Here is a 12272-nt window from a genome sequence, read left to right on the forward strand (position 1 = left end):
TCAATCACTAAACATCAATCAGTAACATCAATCACTAAACATCAGTCAATAAACATCAATCAGTAACATCAATCAATAAACATCAATCAATAAACATCAATCAGTAACATCAATCAATAAACATCAATCAATAAACATCAATCAGTAACATCAATCAATAAACATCAATCAGTAACATCAATCAATAAACATCAATCAGTAACATCAATCACTAAACATCAATCAATAAACATCAATCAATAAACATCAATCAGTAACATCAATCAATAAACATCAATCAGTAACATCAATCACTAAACATCAGTCAATAAACATCAATCAGTAACATCAATCAATAAACATCAATCACTAAACATCAATCACTAAACATCAATCAATAAACATCAATCAATAAACATCAATCACTAAACATCAATCAATAAACATCAATCAGTAACATCAATCACTTAACATCAATCACTAAACATCAATCACTAAACATCAATCAATAAACATCAATCAATAAACATCAATAAATAAACATCAATCAGTAACATCAATCAATAAACATCAATCAGTAACATCAATCACTAAACATCAATCAGTAACATCAATCACTAAACATCAGTCAATAAACATCAATCAGTAACATCAATCAATAAACATCAATCACTAAACATCAATCACTAAACATCAATCAATAAACATCAATCAATAAACATCAATCACTAAACATCAACCAGTAAATATCAATCAGTAAACAACAGTCTCAAATTTAGGGACGAGATTGATGCCGCAGCATCAATATGCTGTCATAATTGATGATACAATATTAAAATACTCTCTGGCGGAATGGTGTTTTTCCTTGTTTGTTTTTGTTGTATGTTGTTGTGTGTTGTTGTGTGTTGTTGTGTGTTGTTGTATGTTGTTGTATGTTGTTGTATGTTGTTGTGTGTTGTTGTGTGTTGTTGTATGTTGTTGTGTGTTGTTGTGTGTTGTTGTGTGTTGTTGTATGTTGTTGTGTGTTGTTGTGTGTTGTTGTGTGTTGTTGTATGTTGTTGTGTGTAGTTGTGTGTTGCTGTGTGTTGTTGTATGTTGTTGTGTGTTGTTGTGTGTTGTTGTGTGTTGTTGTATGTTGTTGTGTGTTGTTGTGTGTTGTTGTATGTTGTTGTGTGTTGTTGTGTGTTGTTGTGTGTTGTTGTGTGTTGTTGTGTGTTGTTGTATGTTGTTGTATGTTGTTGTGTGTTGTTGTATGTTGTTGTGTGTTGTTGTGTGTTGTTGTATGTTGTTGTGTGTTGTTGTGTGTTGTTGTGTGTTGTTGTATGTTGTTGTGTGTTGTTGTGTGTTGTTGTATGTTGTTGTGTGTTGTTGTATGTTGTTGTGTGTTGTTGAATGTTGTTGTGTGTTGTTGTGTGTTGTTGTGTGTTGTTGTATGTTGTTGTATGTTGTTGTGTGCTGTTGTATGTTGTTGTGTGTTGTTGTGTGTTGTTGTGTGTTGTTGTGTGCTGTTGTATGTTGTTGTATGTTGTTGTATGTTGTTGTGTGTTGTTGTGTGTTGTTGTGTGCTGTTGTATGTTGTTGTATGTTGTTGTATGTTGTTGTGTGTTGTTGTGTGTTGTTGTATGTTGTTGTGTGTTGTTGTGTGTTGTTGTGTGCTGTTGTATGTTGTTGTATGTTGTTGTGTGCTGTTGTATGTTGTTGTGTGTTGTTGTGTGTTGTTGTGTGCTGTTGTATGTTGTTGTATGTTGTTGTATGTTGTTGTGTGTTGTTGTGTGTTGTTGTGTGCTGTTGTATGTTGTTGTATGCTGTTGTATGTTGTTGTGTGTTGTTGTGTGTTGTTGTATGTTGTTGTATGTTGTTGTGTGTTGTTGTGTGTTGTTGTATGTTGTTGTATGTTGTTGTATGTTGTTGTGTGTTGTTGTGTGTTGTTGTATGTTGTTGTATGTTGTTGTGTGTTGTTGTGTGCTGTTGTATGTTGTTGTATGTTGTTGTATGTTGTTGTGTGTTGTTGTGTGTTGTTGTATGTTGTTGTGTGTTGTTGTGTGTTGTTGTGTGCTGTTGTATGTTGTTGTATGTTGTTGTATGTTGTTGTGTGTTGTTGTGTGTTGTTGTATGTTGTTGTATGTTGTTGTGTGTTGTTGTGTGTTGTTGTATGTTGTTGTATGTTGTTGTATGTTGTTGTGTGTTGTTGTGTGTTGTTGTATGTTGTTGTATGTTGTTGTGTGTTGTTGTGTGCTGTTGTATGTTGTTGTATGTTGTTGTATGTTGTTGTGTGTTGTTGTGTGTTGTTGTATGTTGTTGTGTGTTGTTGTGTGTTGTTGTGTGCTGTTGTATGTTGTTGTATGTTGTTGTGTGCTGTTGTATGTTGTTGTGTGTTGTTGTGTGTTGTTGTGTGCTGTTGTATGTTGTTGTATGTTGTTGTGTGTTGTTGTATGTTGTTGTGTGTTGTTGTGTGTTGTTGTGTGCTGTTGTATGTTGTTGTATGTTGTTGTATGTTGTTGTGTGTTGTTGTATGTTGTTGTGTGTTGTTGTGTGTTGTTGTGTGCTGTTGTATGTTGTTGTATGTTGTTGTATGTTGTTGTATGTTGTTGTATGTTGTTGTGTGTTGTTGTGTGTTGTTGTGTGCTGTTGTATGTTGTTGTATGTTGTTGTATGTTGTTGTGTGTTGTTGTATGTTGTTGTGTGCTGTTGTATGTTTTTGTGTGTTGTTGTGTGTTGTTGTATGTTGTTGTGTGTTGTTGTGTGTTGTTGTATGTTGTTGTATGTTGTTGTATGTTGTTGTGTGTTGTTGTATGTTGTTGTGTGTTGTTGTGTGTTGTTGTATGTTGTTGTATGTTGTTGTATGTTGTTGTGTGTTGTTGTATGTTGTTGTATGTTGTTGTGTGTTGTTGTATGTTGTTGTATGTTGTTGTATGTTGTTGTGTGTTGTTGTATGTTGTTGTGTGTTGTTGTGTGTTGTTGTATGTTGGTGTATGTTGTTGTGTGTTGTTGTATGTTGTTGTGTGTTGTTGTATGTTGTTGTATGTTGTTGTATGTTGTTGTGTGTTGTTGTATGTTGTTGTATGTTGTTGTGTGTTGTTGTATGTTGTTGTGTGTTGTTGTATGTTGTTGTATGTTGTTGTGTGTTGTTGTATGTTGTTGTATGTTGTTGTGTGTTGTTGTATGTTGTTGTGTGTTGTTGTGTGTTGTTCTATGTTGTTGTGTGTTGTTGTGTGTTGTTGAATGTTGTTGTATGTTGTTGTGTGTTGTTGTATGTTGTTGTGTGTTGTTGTATGTTGTTGTATGTTGTTGTGTGTTGTTGTATGTTGTTGTATGTTGTTGTGTGTTGTTGTGTGTTGTTGTGTGTTGTTGTATGTTGTTGTATGTTGTTGTATGTTGTTGTGTGTTGTTGTATGTTGTTGTATGTTGTTGTATGTTGTTGTATGTTGTTGTATGTTGTTGTATGTTGTTGTATGTTGTTGTGTGTTGTTGTGTGTTGTTGTATGTTGCTGTATGTTGTTGTGTGTTGTTGTATGTTGTTGTGTGTTGTTGTGTGTTGTTGTATGTTGTTGTGTGTTGTTGTATGTTGTTGTATGTTGTTGTATGTTGTTGTATGTTGTTGTGTGTTGTTGTGTGTTGTGTAGACAGCCTGTACTGTCTGCACAGACAGCCCATGCTGTCTGCCAGCTTAGTTCATATTTCGCGCCACTCAGGTGCTGCCATCTATAGGCCTTGCCACTTCAGTATGCCCAGACTTGCCTCGCTCTCACTCACACAGCGGCCTGGCTTCAACACACAAGTACTCTCATCTCTCTCTCGCGGGCATGGCCCTGCCCGGGCCATGGGCACAAACACACAAGCCTGTGTAACCCACCACTACTTAACAATAAACTAAGAAGCCTCCGAAGAAGTATATCATTCATACCCGCCCGCTACCAGCTACCAAATAACCCCCATTATATTGGTGGCACCAAACAAGTCCTTTATATTGGTACCAGCGGTGGTCGCAGCGTTGTGTTTACCCTGGAGAGAGGAAGGAGAGGTATGAAGTCACCTTCACTTCATCACCCTACACAAGAAGCATCCGTCTCTCAACGAGTTATCCTGATGTCGTGTCTGCACGTTTGAGCATCCAGACACAGGTACAAGCAGGATCCAGCCGAAATTTATCGAAATTCTACGAGAATTGTAAGTGGCGTCCCAGTGACCCCACGCTGTTTCTCAAGTCACGTGTTCAGCGTCACTTGTATGTTGCTGTTGTTGTTCAGCTCAGCACAGCTGTTTCAGCGAGCCAGAGGTGAGTTTTGTGGTGATTTCTGCGTCCAGTGTGCGTTTCGCCGTGTTTTGGGTTTGAGAGGAGGAAGTTGCCAGATCCTCCCTCGCCGTACACTCACCCACGCTCCTCGCCACCACACTACCATACACCACTCACCACTGCCCACTCCCTCTGCTGTGTTTTCTGCTGTTTTTCGTGTGAATTCATTGCCAGTGCTGTGTATCCGGGTGCCCGAGGCCACTCGAAGCTACGTGGATTACGACGTCACGTGGGTGTGGGCGATCATGTAGAGCTACAAAGCCACGTGAGTTACCAGATGTCCCAGGCCTCATGCTGTGGTCTGCTGCCCGCATCACATCGACGCCACCCACGATGCTGCCCGACTTCATGACGTCACGATGTCTGCCTGACGTCACCTCGAGATGTCTGCTGACGTCACCTCACGATGTCTGCTGACGTCACCTCTCGATGTCTGCCTGACGTCACCTCACGTTGTCTGCTGACGTCACAGTGCTGCTGACGTCACCTTGCGACATCACGCCTGACATCACATGTCACATCGAGTGTTCTAGTAATTATTTCAGTATTGTCGAGAAGATTGAGAGAAAATATATGTCGTGTGTTAATTAATTCCTCTCAGTCAGTGTTCTCACATTTTAGTATGTCTTAGTCAGTTTTATGCGCAGAAAAGCATCATTTGCTAGTTAAGCCATGTTGTACCGTATGTACAGCGGTGTGTTTTTAAAGTTCCGTGTGTCCAGTGAGGTCTGTGGTCAGACCCTTGAGTTGTACCACTAAGTCACCCGTGACCAGTGTGTTTGACAGCTGATTTCTCAGCCCTGAGCGTATGAGCCCCCTTGTACAGAAAGCTTTTATGCTCGTCGCTCGTGTTGTTCTGCAGAATCGTACCTGCTACGATTCCCATCGAGATTTGTTTCACTTCACCTCCAGACCTTCAGAGTGCAGTTATATGTAGAGAAACAAGTCTGGGGACGCTTAGGCTAACCTCTGCTATAACTCCAACTGTCGAGAGATGATACTCGTCAAGCCGCAGCCAGCCCTGTCGGCAGGCGCTGTGTCAGCCTCGTGTCACAAGCTTCAGTGAGCAGCCTGCACAAAGATGATGTCACTTTGACTGCTAGCTCTCTCACTGCAGTCTGGTGTATGATGTTACGACTCCCAGATGTTTCGCCCAGTCGTCTCTGCCACGACTCGCTCCACAACTCGCTCCACGATCGCCGGCAGTGACAGCCCAGCGACAGTACCAGTCGAGAAGTGTCCTCCTGAGTCGCTTGTCAGAAGTCCTGCCCAGTGGCCGAGTTTTGTCGACGCCTCACTCGAGGGCACCAGCATGTCGTGCCCCAGGTTGGGTGAAAACCTGCAGCGACTCCTACGATGTCTGCTTCACCGTTCCAGAGGAGACCGTACCCTGTTACGTCACAGCTCAGCCGCAGCGATGTCTCCCGTGTTGCAGTATCTGTCCAGACGCAGGAAGGCGTGCAGTGATACTCATCGACGCTCACTGCCTTTGACCACGATGTTTAGCACACCCCACATGTTTTTTTCTTCCCTCCCTGAAGGAAGTTTTTTTTCCATGTCCATATGTATATATATGTTTTTATTTTGTGTTCTGTGCCCTGTTCCTACGAGAGAGAGACCGAGTTTCTTTTACTACCAGTATTGTCGCGTCGGGACGACGCGCGGTAGGTGGCCGAGCGTATGTAGACAGCCTGTACTGTCTGCACAGACAGCCCATGCTGTCTGCCAGCTTAGTTCATATTTCGCGCCACTCAGGTGCTGCCATCTATAGGCCTTGCCACTTCAGTATGCCCAGACTTGCCTCGCTCTCACTCACACAGCGGCCTGGCTTCAACACACAAGTACTCTCATCTCTCTCTCGCGGGCATGGCCCTGCCCGGGCCATGGGCACAAACACACAAGCCTGTGTAACCCACCACTACTTAACAATAAACTAAGAAGCCTCCGAAGAAGTATATCATTTAACTACCCGCTCTACAGCTACCAAACAAGCCCTTTATAGTTGTTGTATGTTGTTGTGTGTTGTTGTGTGTTGTTGTATGTTGTTGTATGTTGTTGTATGTTGTTGTGTGTTGTTGTATGTTGTTGTGTGTTGTTGTGTGTTGTTGTATGTTGTTGTATGTTGTTGTATGTTGTTGTGTGTTGTTGTATGTTGTTGTATGTTGTTGTGTGTTGTTGTATGTTGTTGTATGTTGTTGTATGTTGTTGTGTGTTGTTGTATGTTGTTGTGTGTTGTTGTGTGTTGTTGTATGTTGTTGTGTGTTGTTGTGTGTTGTTGTATGTTGTTGTGTGTTGTTGTATGTTGTTGTATGTTGTTGTATGTTGTTGTGTGTTGTTGTGTGTTGTTGTGTGTTGTTGTATGTTGTTGTATGTTGTTGTATGTTGTTGTATGTTGTTGAATGTTGTTGTGTGTTGTTGTGTGTTGTTGTATGTTGTTGTGTGTTGTTGTATGTTGTTGTATGTTGTTGTGTGTTGTTGTATGTTGTTGTGTGTTGTTGTATGTTGTTGTATGTTGTTGTGTGTTGTTGTGTGTTGTGTGTTGTTGTATGTTGTTGTATGTTGTTGTATGTTGTTGTATGTTGTTGTATGTTGTTGTATGTTGTTGTGTGTTGTTGTATGTTGTTGTGTGTTGTTGTGTGTTGTTGTATGTTGTTGTGTGTTGTTGTGTGTTGTTGTGTGTTGTTGTGTGTTGTTGTATGTTGTTGTGTGTTGTTGTGTGTTGTTGTGTGTTGTTGTATGTTGTTGTATGTTGTTGTATGTTGTTGTATGTTGTTGTATGTTGTTGTGTGTTGTTGTGTGTTATTGTATGTTGTTGTATGTTGTTGTATGTTGTTGTATGTTGTTGTATGTTGTTGTGTGTTGTTGTATGTTGTTGTGTGTTGTTGTATGTTGTTGTATGTTGTTGTATGTTGTTGTATGTTGTTGTATGTTGTTGTATGTTGTTGTGTGTTGTTGTATGTTGTTGTGTGTTGTTGTGTGTTGTTGTATGTTGTTGTGTGTTGTTGTGTGTTGTTGTGTGTTGTTGCATGTTGTTGTATGTTGTTGTATGTTGTTGTATGTTGTTGTGTGTTGTTGTATGTTGTTGTATGTTGTTGTGTGTTGTTGTATGTTGTTGTGTGTTGTTGTATGTTGTTGTATGTTGTTGTGTGTTGTTGTATGTTGTTGTGTGTTGTTGTATGTTGTTGTGTGTTGTTGTATGTTGTTGTGTGTTGTTGTATGTTGTTGTGTGTTGTTGTATGTTGTTGTGTGTTGTTGTGTGTTGTTGTATGTTGTTGTGTGTTGTTGTATGTTGTGGTATGTTGTTGTGTGTTGTTGTATGTTGTTGTATGTTGTTGTGTGTTGTTGTGTGTTGTTGTATGTTGTTGTATGTTGTTGTATGTTGTTGTGTGTTGTTGTTTGTTGTTGTGTGTTGTTGTATGTTGTTGTATGTTGTTGTATGTTGTTGTGTGTTGTTGTATGTTGTTGTATGTTGTTGTGTGTTGTTGTATGTTGTTGTGTGTTGTTGTATGTTGTTGTGTGTTGTTGTATGTTGTTGTGTGTTGTTGTATGTTGTTGTGTGTTGTTGTGTGTTGTTGTATGTTGTTGTATGTTGTTGTATGTTGTTGTATGTTGTTGTATATTGTTGTATGTTGTTGTATGTTGTTGTATGTTGTTGTGTGTTGTTGTGTGTTGTTGTATGTTGTTGTGTGTTGTTGTATGTTGTTGTATGTTGTTGTGTGTTGTTGTATGTTGTTGTATGTTGTTGTGTGTTGTTGTGTGTTGTTGTGTGTTGTTGTGTGTTGTTGTGTGTTGTTGTGTGTTGTTGTGTGTTGTTGTATGTTGTTGTGTGTTGTTGTGTGTTGTTGTGTGTTGTTGTATGTTGTTGTGTGTTGTTGTGTGTTGTTGTGTGTTGTTGTATGTTGTTGTGTGTTGTTGTGTGTTGTTGTATGTTGTTTTATGTTGTTGTGTGTTGTTGTATGTTGTTGTGTGTTGTTGTGTGTTGTTGTATGTTGTTGTATGTTGTTGTGTGTTGTTGTGTGTTGTTGTATGTTGTTGTATGTTGTTGTGTGTTGTTGTATGTTGTTGTATGTTGTTGTATGTTGTTGTGTGTTGTTGTATGTTGTTGTGTGTTGTTGTGTGTTGTTGTATGTTGTTGTGTGTTGTTGTGTGTTGTTGTATGTTGTTGTATGTTGTTGTATGTTGTTGTATGTTGTTGTATGTTGTTGTATGTTGTTGTATGTTGTTGTATGTTGTTGTGTGTTGTTGTGTGTTGTTGTGTGTTGTTGTATGTTGTTGTATGTTGTTGTATGTTGTTGTATGTTGTTGTATGTTGTTGTATGTTGTTGTATGTTGTTGTATGTTGTTGTGTGTTGTTGTGTGTTGTTGTGTGTTGTTGTGTGTTGTTGTATGTTGTTGTGTGTTGTTGTGTGTTGTTGTGTGTTGTTGTGTGTTGTTGTGTGTTGTTGTATGTTGTTGTATGTTGTTGTATGTTGTATTTTGTTGTGTGTTGTTGTGTGTTGTTGTGTGTTGTTGTGTGTTGTTGTGTGTTGTTGTATGTTGTTGTATGTTGTTGTATGTTGTTGTATGTTGTTGTATGTTGTTGTATGTTGTTGTATGTTGTTGTGTGAGTGTTGTTGTGTGTTGTTGTGTGTTGTTGTGTGTTGTTGTTTGTTGTTGTATGTTGTTGTATGTTGTTGTATGTTGTTGTATGTTGTTGTATGTTGTTGTATGTTGTTGTATGTTGTTGTGTGTTGTTGTGTGTTGTTGTGTGTTGTTGTGTGTTGTTTGTGTGTTGTTGTTCCTGATCTTCTTCTTCTTCTTCTTCTTCTTCTTCTTCCTCTTCATTATTGTTATCTATCACTGAGGCCACAATCTCCCTTCCCCAGAGGCCACAATCTCCCTTCCCCAGAGGCCACAATCTCCCTTCCCGAGAGGCCACAATCTCCCTTCCCCAGAGGCCACAATCTCCCTTCCCCAGAGGCCACAATCTCCCTTCCCTAGAGGCCACAATCTCCCTTTCCCAGATGCCACAATCTCCCTTCCCCAGAGGCCACAATCTCCCTTCCTCAGTGGCCACAATCTCCCTTCCCCAGAGGCCACAATCTCCTTTCCCCAGAGGCCACAATCTCCCTTCCCCAGAGGCCACAATCTCCCTTCCCCAGAGGCCACAATCTCCATTCCCCAGAGGCCACAATCTTCCTTCCCCTGAGGCCGCAATCTTTCTTCCCCAGAGGCCACAATCACCCTTCCCAAGATGCCACACTCTCCTTCCTTAGAGGCCACAATCACCCTTCCCCAGAGGCCACAATCACCCTTCCCAAGATGCCACACTCTCCTTCCCCAGAGGCCACAATCACCCTTCCCCAGAGGCCACAATCTCCCTTCCCCAGAGGCCACTATCTCCCTTCCCCAGGGGCCACAATCTCTCTTCCCCAGAGGCCACAATCACCTTTCCCCAGAGGCCACAATCTCTCTTCCCCAAAGGCCACAATCTTCCTTCCCCTGAGGCCGCAATCTTTCTTCCCCAGAGGCCACAATCACCCTTCCCAAGATGCCATAGAGGCCACAATCACCCTTCCCCAGAGGCCACAATCACCCTTCCCAAGATGCCACACTCTCCTTCCCCAGAGGCCACAATCACCCTTCCCTAGAGGCCACAATCTCCCTTCCCCAGAGGCCACTATCTCCCTTCCCCAGGGGCCACAATCTCCCTTCCCCAGAGGCCACAATCTCCCTTCCCCAGAGGCCACAATCTCCCTTCCTCAGAAGCCACAACCTTCCTTCCCCGGAGGCCACAATCTTCCCTGTCCAGAGGCCACAATCTCCCTCCCCCAGAGGCCACAATCTCTCTTCCCCAGAGGCCACAATCACCTTTCCCCAGAGGCCACAATCTCTCTTCCCCAAAGGCCACAATCACCCTTCCCCAAAGGCCACAATCTCCCTTCCCCAGAGGCTACAATCTCCTTTCCCCAGAGGCCACAGTCTCCCTTCCCCAGAGGCCACAATCTAGCTTCCCCAGAGGCCACAATCTCCCTTCCCCAGAGGCCACAATCTCCTTTCCCCAGAGGCCACAATACCCTTCCCCAGAGGCCACAATCTCCCTTCCCCAGAGGCCACAATCTCCCTTCCTCAGAAGCCACAACCTTCCTTCCCCTGAGGCCACAATCTTCCCTGCCCAGAGGCCACAATCTCCCTCCCCCAGAGGCCACAATCTCTCTTCCCCAGAGGCCACAATCACCTTTCCCCAGAGGCCACAATCTCTCTTCCCCAAATGCCACAATCACCCTTCCCCAAAGGCCACAATCTCCCTTCCCCAGAGGTCACAATCTCCTTTCCCCAGAGGCCACAGTCTCCCTTCCCCAGAGGCCACAATCTAGCTTCCCCAAAGGCCACAATCTCCCTTCCCCAGAGGCCACAATCTCCTTTCCCCAGAGGCCACAATCTCCCTTCCCCAGAAGCCACAATCTCATTTCTCCAGAGGCCACAATCTCCCTTCCCCAGAGGCCACAATCTCCCTTCCCCAAAGGCCACAATCTCCCTTCCCCAGAGGCCACAATCTCCTTTCCCCAGAGGCCACAATCTCCCTTCCCCAGAGGCCACAATCTCCCTTCCCCAGAGGCCACAATCTCCCTTCCCCAGAGGCCACAATCTCCCTTCCCCAGAGGCCACAATCTCCCTTCCTCAGAGGCCACAATCTCCCTTCCCGAGAAGCCACAATCTCCCTTCCCCAGAGGCCACAATCTCCCTTCCCGAGAAGCCACAATCTCCATTCCCATTCCAGAGGCCACAATCACCCTTCCCCTACTCTCTAACTTACAAAAATGAACTCCCAGCATCCCTACTTTAGTGAGATCCCCAGCATCTGCTGGGTTCCGTCTCCCAGCATCTCTATCTTCATCTCGCCCCGTAATCTCTCTGTGTCTCATTTCTTGTCTCTCTAGCTACACCTGCAGATATTTTTGCGTTTTCATTAAGATGCTGTCGCGCGAAATTTACGACGAGTGAAGTTTGTTTGCGCTATATTGGTTGTGTGTACTCACCTAATTGTGGTTGCAGGGGTCGATTCATTGTTCCTGGCAATGACTGTGTGTGTACTCACCTATTTGTGGTTGCAGGGGTCGAATCTTAGCTCCTGTGTGTGTGTGTGTGTGTGTGTGTGTGTGTGAGTGTGTGTGAGTGTGTGTGAGTGTGTGTGTGTACTCACCTAGTTGAGGTTGCGGGGGTCGAGTCCGAGCTCCTGGCCCCGCCTCTTCACTGATCGCTACTAGGTCACTCTCCCTGAGCCGTGAGCTTTATCATACCTCTGCTTAAAGCTATGTATGGATCCTGCCTTTACTACATCGCTTCCCAAACTATTCCACTTACTGACTACTCTGTGGCTGAAGAAATACTTCCTAACATCCCTGTGATTCATCTGTGTCTTCAGCTTCCAACTGTGTCCCCTTGTTACTGTGTCCAATCTCTGGAACATCCTGTCTTTGTCCACCTTGTCAATTCCTCTCAGTATTTTGTATGTCGTTATCATGTCCCCCCTATCTCTCCTGTCCTCCAGTGTCGTCAGGCTGATTTCCCTTAACCTCTCCTCGTAGGACATACCTCTTAGCTCTGGGACTAGTCTTGTTGCAAACCTTTGCACTTTCTCTAGTTTCTTCACGTGTGTGTGTGTGTGTGTGTGTGTGTGTGTGTGTGTGTGTGTGTGTGTGTGTGTGTGTGTGTGTGTGTGTGTGTGTGTGTGTGTGTGTGTGTGTGTGTGTGTGTGTGTGTGTGTGTGTGTGTGTGTGTGTGTGTGAGTGAGCGAGATGTTAATAATGCACAGAACTCAGGAAATAAATGCTGTTGCTTCTTCTCTTTAAAATGTCTGACATTACTGTGCAAATAATTTAATTTCAATTGTACCTTTGTCCAAACTCATGTTTATCCTGCAAGCATCCAGTCTTCTCAAATTCCAGGACTTCTCATCCCAAATTCTCCCAAAACCCACCAAATGTTTGACTGAGGATGCCTTACTAATCCCTCTCCC

This window comes from Cherax quadricarinatus, chromosome 63 (genome assembly GCF_038502225.1).
Source record: "Cherax quadricarinatus isolate ZL_2023a chromosome 63, ASM3850222v1, whole genome shotgun sequence".
NCBI classification, from domain to species: Eukaryota; Metazoa; Arthropoda; class Malacostraca; order Decapoda; family Parastacidae; genus Cherax; species Cherax quadricarinatus.